Source organism: Pistacia vera, unplaced genomic scaffold (assembly GCF_008641045.1).
Source record: "Pistacia vera cultivar Batoury unplaced genomic scaffold, PisVer_v2 Contig164, whole genome shotgun sequence".
NCBI lineage: Eukaryota > Viridiplantae > Streptophyta > Magnoliopsida > Sapindales > Anacardiaceae > Pistacia > Pistacia vera.
Genome location: NW_022195726.1, coordinates 1,163,606 through 1,171,376, shown reverse-complemented (window position 1 = coordinate 1,171,376; position 7,771 = coordinate 1,163,606). Strand labels below are relative to the sequence as shown.

Below are 7,771 nucleotides of genomic sequence, written 5' to 3'. Positions count from 1 at the left end.
GTTTTGGTACATGGAGCCCATCTCAGATTTCATGGCTTCAAGCCATTTAACAGAATCTGGATCCGATATAGCATCTTCCTAGGTTCTAGGTTCATCGTCTTGGTAAACTAGTACGTCACCATGTTGAGTCATGAGATAACTGTATCTCTTGGGCTTATGGCATACTCTCCTAGATCTACGTAGCTCCTATGCTACATGAGGTGGTTCACTTGTAACCTCTTCTTGATGTTCAACCACCTTCTGTGGCACATCATCCCGTCCTTCGTCTAGTATTTTTTGTGGTTCTAAAACTTCATCAAGTTCTACTTTTCTCCCACTAGTACTTCTTAGAAAAAAGTCCTTTTCTAAGAAGACACCAGAATAAGCAACAAAATTTTTTCGCTTTTCTGGGTGGTAGAAATAGTATCCTTTGGTCTCCTTTGGATACCCCACAAATATACATTTATAGGATTTTAGGCCCAGCTTGTTCGAAGTCAATTTCTTAATATAAGTTTCGCAACCCCAAATCCTTAGATAAGATAAGTTAGGCTTTCGCCCACTCCATAGTTCATATGGAGTCTTATCTACAGACTTTGACGGCACACGATTCAAAACGTGAGTCGCAGTCTCTAGGGCATAACCCCAGAATGATGTAGGTAGATCACTAAAACTCATCATAGACCTAACCATATCAAGTAAGGTTTTATTCCTCCTTTCAGACACTCCATTGTGTTGGGGTGTATACGGAGGGGTGAGTTGCGATACTAACCCACATTCCTTCAGGTATTCAGAAAACCCTGAGCTTAAGTATTCACCTCCTCGATCCGACCAAAGAGCTTTAACACTTTTGCCCAACATATTATGTAACTTATCAAAGGCTTCAGATTTATGTCTCATTAGGTAGACATAACCATATCTATTGAAATCATCAATAAATGTGATGAAGTATGAATATCCACCTCTGGCTTCAACTGTTAGTGGACTACATACATCACTATGGATGATGCCTGATAGTTCAGTAGCCTTTTCACCTTGTCCTGTGAAAAGAGACTTGGTCATCTTGCCTAACAGGCATGACCCTCATACCCCAAATGACTAAAAGTCAAAAGGGTCCAAAACTCCATCCGTTTAAAGTTTTGCAACGTGGGTCTTATTAACATGGCCCAATCTACAGTGCAAAAGATATGTCTGGTTTTCATCGCTATGTTTAGCTTTCTTTGTTTCAACATTGAGAATATCTTTATTGTTTAAATCAAGAACATATAATCCATTATATAACCTTGCAATTCCAAATAGAATACCATTCAAACTAACAGACAACAATCCATTAGATATCTCAAAATGATACCCCGTATTATCCAAAGTGGATACTAAAATAATCTTTCTAGAAATAGAAGGTACGTAATAACAGTTATGTAGTTCCAACAACAAGCTCATAGGCAAAGATAAACTGTAAGTCCCTATAGCCAATACAGCCACATGTGCTCCATTTCCAACTCGTAGGTCTACCTCTCCCTTGGCGAGCACTCTACTTTGCCTTAGTCCCTACACATTAGTACAAATGTGAGTACCACATCCTGTGTCAATGACCTAAGATGTTATAGGATAGAAGTTAATCTCAATCATAAATATACCTGAAGTCGTAGCCTCTGACTTTTTCTTGCTTGTGAGGAAAGCCTTGTAGTGTTTCCTCCAGTGGCCAGGCTTGCCACAATAGAAGCAGACTACTTTATCCTACCCTATGCCACTCTTAGGCCCAAGAGCACCCTGTCCTTTGGGCTTGGGCTTGGGTTTGGCCTTAGCCTTAGCCTTACAATTACCCTTTCCTTTATTGGCATCAACCAGTAAAATAGGCTTAGACTTCTTCAATTCATGCTCTGCAGTCCTCAGCATGTTCAAAAGCTCCGACAGGGTTTTCACCGTCGTGTTCATATTGAAGTTCATTATGAATGGTGCATAAGAGTCTGGCAACGATTGCAGAATCAAATCCATTTGTAATTCTTATCCAACTCAAATTCCAAAGTCTCAAGCCTCTTTATGTGCTCGATCATCTTGAGCACATGAGGACCAACTTGGGCTCCCTTGGTCAAACGACTTCTAAACAGTGCTTTTGACACCTTATACCTCTCATGTCAAGCATTCCCCTCGAAAAGCTCCTTGAGGTGTAGAATGATGGCAGCAATGTCCATATTCTCATGCTACTTTTGCAGTACTAGTGTCATCGATGCTAACATCAAGTATTGAACGCCATCATCATCATCAATGAATTTTTGATAAGTATCCTTTACTTCCTGAGTGGCATCAGGATCAGGATCAGGCTTAGCCATGTATGGCTTTTCAAGGATATACAATTTCTTTTTCGACTTGATTATAATTCAAAGATTACGATACCGGTATGAGAAATTGGATCCATCCAACCTATTTTCTTTCTCGATTATTGGTCGCAGGTTCATAATGCTCATATTGGTGAATCTACAATTACAGAAAAGAAAAAGTTATTATAAAGTTCATTATTATTTAATATGGTCTTTTATTAAACGATGCTTCCACTATTTTTCTTAAGTCAATAGCCCTCACTATTAACTCGGGAAAGCCCATTGACTTTCCTAGTGGACTGAGATCCCATCCTGCCCATTTCAAACCGCGAATAAGCCAAAATGAGTTGATTAGGTATGCCAACAAACTTAATCCACACCAGTTGATAACTACTACTATCAACCTCAAATGTGAAGAAGCCAACAAGCCAATCACACAATCCAATGGCTCCAACCATCGTCCTCAAGTGTGATTCTCAGTATCAGTAAAGCGGACACTACATGCCACCATGTACACACAATATGTGTACTTCTCTACTATGCCTATGACGTGTTTATCAACCTTCACTTTGGTGAACAAGAAAACTGTCATTTTAAGTCTGATAATCCGAGGATTATACTATTTTATTTAGGCTTTGAGGCCGGATTTTAGATACTTCTTAGTTCATTTATGCCTGAATTGCTACTTAATTCTTTACATTTTGTGTTTCAGGCCACAATGGACATTTTGGGCAAATAATGAGCGAATTGGAGTTTCTGGACTTAGAAGTAAACGGCTCTCAGAAGTTGCAGAGTAAAGCACTATGAAGCTTGTTCCAAGAGCATCGAAGATTGAAGATTCAAGCAAAGAAGCAAGTAGAAGGCAATTCTATAATTTCAGAATTCTTCATGAAGATTCACCGCGGCGAAGTTTGTTCTTCGCAGTGGCGAAATGAGTTACGCACAAGAATTAATTTTACTTCGTCACTGTGGCGAGATTCCTTCTTCGCCGCGGTGAAGTCTGCAAATTTCAGTTTCTTTAAAATGCACAGTTTCATTTTTAGGCAAAGTCTTAGGTTTTTGGGCAAGGTACAAAAGCAAAACTTTGCCATTTTGAGAAGGAGGTCGTTTTTTAGTCGAGAGCAACTTATTTTCATTCTCCATAGTTTAGATTTGACGAATTTTGGGTTGAAAAGTAAGAAGATTTGGGATTGAATCTAAGAAGATTTAGGATTGAATCTGGTGGATTCTTCAACTAGGGGAGATCTCTTGCCTTTTCTCTCTTTTCAATATGTTGAACCTTGAGTTTATTGTTTTTCTTGCTGTGTATTTTGATTTAGTTATGAACTAACCCATTTGGGGTTAGGGTTTTGATGTAATTTGGATTTCCATGGATTGAGCAATTGATTTTTGTTATTTTCATATGCTATTACATGGATTGTGTGGTTATTCTGATTTTATTGCTTTTAATTGATGAACATGATGAGATTGAGAAATGAGTCATGTTAAGCTTCTTGGGTAATCACCATTGTAGTATTGAATGCTAGAGATAGATTTGAGAATCAATGAAATCAATCTAGGATTCCATGTGCTTAATGAGCTTAGAACTATTAATCTTCAAATTGTTGGGTATGGAAGTTTAATAAGGAAAAGGAGAAAAACATAGCCCAAGAAGGTATGTTTTACAATTTAGAGAATTCGATTTACAATCAATGCATGTGAATATGGAAATAGCATAATAAGAAGGTTTAATCCATAGAGTCCGAATGAAGTCAAAAGCCTACCAATTTGTTTAAATTGATATTATCTTGTTTTTAATCTTGCTTTCATAATTTAGCTTTGAATATTTAGCAAATTTTGTTTTAGTTTTAAGTTTAATTTCTCCCATTAATCCAACAAATTTGATTGCTCCAACTTGAAAATAGTAGAAAATTTAGTACTTAGCAACCAATCCTTGTGGGAACGATACTCACTCATCACTTTATTACTTAATAAGACTAGTGCACTTGCTATCATTGCATGTTGTAGTTACAACGCATCAAGTTTTTGGTGCCGTTGCCGGGGATTGACTTTTGTGTTAACATTAAAATTTTCTTGTGTTAGCTATATTGGAGTTTTATTTTTGCTTAATTGTTTGTTTAATTTTTGTTATTCTCTTAGGTTGGTTTATGATCTCACTCTTTCTATTTCTCTGTGTAGTTTATGCGAAGAGCAAGACGTCAGCCAGTGGTTCCTGTTGATCCTGAGATTGAAAGAACCACTAGAAGACATAGCAGAGAAAGAAGAAAAAGAGAGGCTACAGTGGAACCAGAGGTTATAGTTGTTGACATGGCAGAAAATAGAACACTAAGGGAGTTTTCAGTTCCCCCAGTTGATGGTAGTGGGTCGAGTATTACTAGACCAGTAGTACAAGCCAACAACTTTGAAATAAAGTCGACAATCATCCAGATGATCCAACAGTCGGTACAGTTTAAGGGAGATATGAAGGAAGATCCAAATTTACAATTTGCCAACTTTTTGGAGATTTGTGATACATTCAAGTCAAACGGAGTGTCAGATGATGCCATCAGATTGAGACTATTCCCATTTTCATTATAGGATAAAGCGAAGGAATGGTTAATGGCATTGCCAATAGGAACGATAACAACATGGAACGATTTTTAGCACAGAACTTCCTGACCAAATTCTTTCCTCCAACAAAATCGGTAAAGCTGAGAAATGATATCACATCGTTTCTATAGGAAGAGTCAGAATAATTGTATGAGGCTTGGAAGAGATACAAAGAATTACTGAGAAGGTTCCACATCATGGATTGCCAGTTTGGATGCAAGTCCAAACATTTTACAACGGATTGATGGTGAATGTGCAAACTATGGTGGATGTAGTATTAGGAGGAGCACTGCAAAATAAGACTCTGGAAGAAGCTCACAAGTTGCTTGAAGTTCTGGCAAGTAACAATTATCAAAGACCTAATGAGAGGGTGCAACCGAAGAAATCTATGGGTCTTTATGAAGTTGATGCATATACAGCCATTTTAGCCTAACTAACAGCACTTCAGAAATAGTTGGGAAGTATGCAGGTAAATTCCATTCAAGCACCTCAACTAACTTGTGAATTTTGTGCAAGTAATCACGTGAGCAGCGAATGTCAAGTGGGGAACACTTTTGCTTTAGCATCATCATCGGAGCAGATTAACTACTTGGTAGGAAATCAAAGACAACCGAACAATCCGTACTCCAACACATATAATCTTGGTTGGAGGAATCATTCGAACCTGTCTTAGGGCAATCAGAATCAATAGAATAAGCAGAATAATCAATGGAACCAAAGACCATTGCTAAACAGCCAAACAAGGGTGAACAATCAATCAGGAGAGCAAAGAATGACAAAATTGGAGGACATGTTTGGAAAGTTTATGTAGGAGACCACAGGTTTTATGAATGAGACAAGAACAAATTTCAGAAATCAAGGGTTGTCCATTCGGAACTTGGAGGTACAAGTGGGTTAATTGGCTGATAAGTTAAATGAGAGACCATAGGGCTCATTACCAAGCAACACAGTGACTAACCCACATGAGCAAGCAAATGCGATAACTTTGAGAAGTGGGACAGTGTTGGAAGAGGTGGAAAAATCAAGGGAAGAAGAAAGTCTATCAAAGGGAGAGAAAAAGGAAGACTCTGATGAGGAGGTTGATGAAGAGATAGTTGTTGAAGAGAAACCATCTAGTTCTATGGAAGAAGAATAGAAACGGGAAGTGAGGCAAAGACAAAGGAGAGAGAAATTGCCATTTCCCGAGATACCACCAGAATTGGCACATCACACTCTTCTTATGCCGTTTCCTCAGAGACTGGAGTAATAGAATTAGGATAAGCAGTTTTCCAAATTCATTGAAATATTTAGAAAATTGCATATTAACATTCCTTTTGCAGATGCATTGCAATAGATGCCGAGCTAAGGGAAATTTCTCAAGGAATTTTATCTAACAAAAGGAAGTTAGAGGATGAGGAAATAGTGATGCTCATAGAGGAGTGCAGTGCCATTCTCCAGAAGAAGCTACCCCCGAAACTCAAAGATCTTGGGAGTTTTACTATTCCTTGCACTATAGGAGACATTACCTTTGATCGAGTTTTATGTGATTTAGGTGCTAGCATCAATTTAATGTCTTTTTTCTATTTTCAGGAGATTGGGCATTGGTGAAGTGAAGCCAACGACCATGTTGTTGCAACTTGCAGATAGATCCATCAAACATCCAAGGGGTATAGTCGAAGACGTGTTGGTGAAGGTGGGCAAGATTATATTTCCGGAAGATTTTGTTGTATTAGACATGGAGGAGGATAAGGAAATGCCTCTTATTTTGGGCCGACCATTTTTGGCCACAGGAAGAGCACTCATTGATGTGCAAGAAGGAAAGTTACTGTTAAGAGTTCAAGATAAAACAGTAAAATTCAATGTGTTTGAAGCTACGAAGTTTCCATCCAAGTCAGATTCATGCTTTAGTGTTGATGTGGTGGATAAACTAGTAGCGGAGGTCATTGAAGAGAACACTCCACAACTACCTCTAGAAGCGTGTATTGCCCAATCAAGAACAATAGAGGTAGATGAGTTGGCAAAGAACGAATGTGCTAGATTTTTGGAAGCACTTCAGTCGATCGATGAGAGCCAAGAGCTAGAATTTGAGGAGTTTGATTTTGAAAAAGAGAAGGAAAAGGAAAGAAAGAAAGAACCTCCTAACTTGAGCTGAAACCTTTACCTTCCCACCTCAAATATGTGTATCTTGGGGAATCAGAAACCTTCCCGGTAATAATCAGTTCAAGGTTGAGCAAATTGGAAGAAGAGTGGTTAATTCGGGTGTTAAGGGAACACAGATCGATAATTGGGTGGACTATTTCGGATATTAGAGGCATCTCTCTATCATTTTGCATGCATAAGATACTCATGGAGGATGATATCAAGCCTAGAGTTCAACCACAACGAAGATTGAATCCTTCGATGAAGGAATTGGTGAGAAATGAGGTGGTGAAACTTCTAGATGCGGGAATAATTTATCCCATTTCTGATAGTCCATGGGTTAGTCCGGTGCAAGTGGTTTCATAGTGATAAAGAATGAGAGCAATGAATTGATACCAACTCGGACGGTCACAGGCTGGAGAGTGTGCATTGACTATCGGAAATTAAATGAAGTGACAAGGAAAGATCATTTTCCACTTCCTTTCATTGATCAAATGTTGGAGAGATTGGCAGGGCATGCTTATTACTATTTCTTGGATGGTTATTCAGGATACAATCAGATTGCCATCGCTCTTGAGGATCAAAAGAAGACAACCTTCACTTGTCCCTATGGCACCTTTGCTTGCTGAAGGATGCCCTTTGGGTTGTGTAATGCGCCAGCCACATTTCAAAGATGCATGATGTCGATATTTGGAGATATGGTAGAGCAGTTTATAGAAGTCTTCATGGATGACTTCTCTATTTTTGGTTAATCCTTTGATAATTGTTTA

At 38.5% G+C, this 7,771-nt stretch overlaps 1 non-coding gene across 1 annotated transcript; it reads right to left on the bottom strand.

The window, feature by feature from the left end:
• Positions 1–4,981: 4,981 nt before the first annotated feature.
• Positions 4,982–5,087, bottom strand: LOC116125428. Its single transcript, XR_004127339.1, has one exon. It is a non-coding gene; the product is annotated as a small nucleolar RNA R71 (small nucleolar RNA).
• Positions 5,088–7,771: the final 2,684 nt, after the last annotated feature.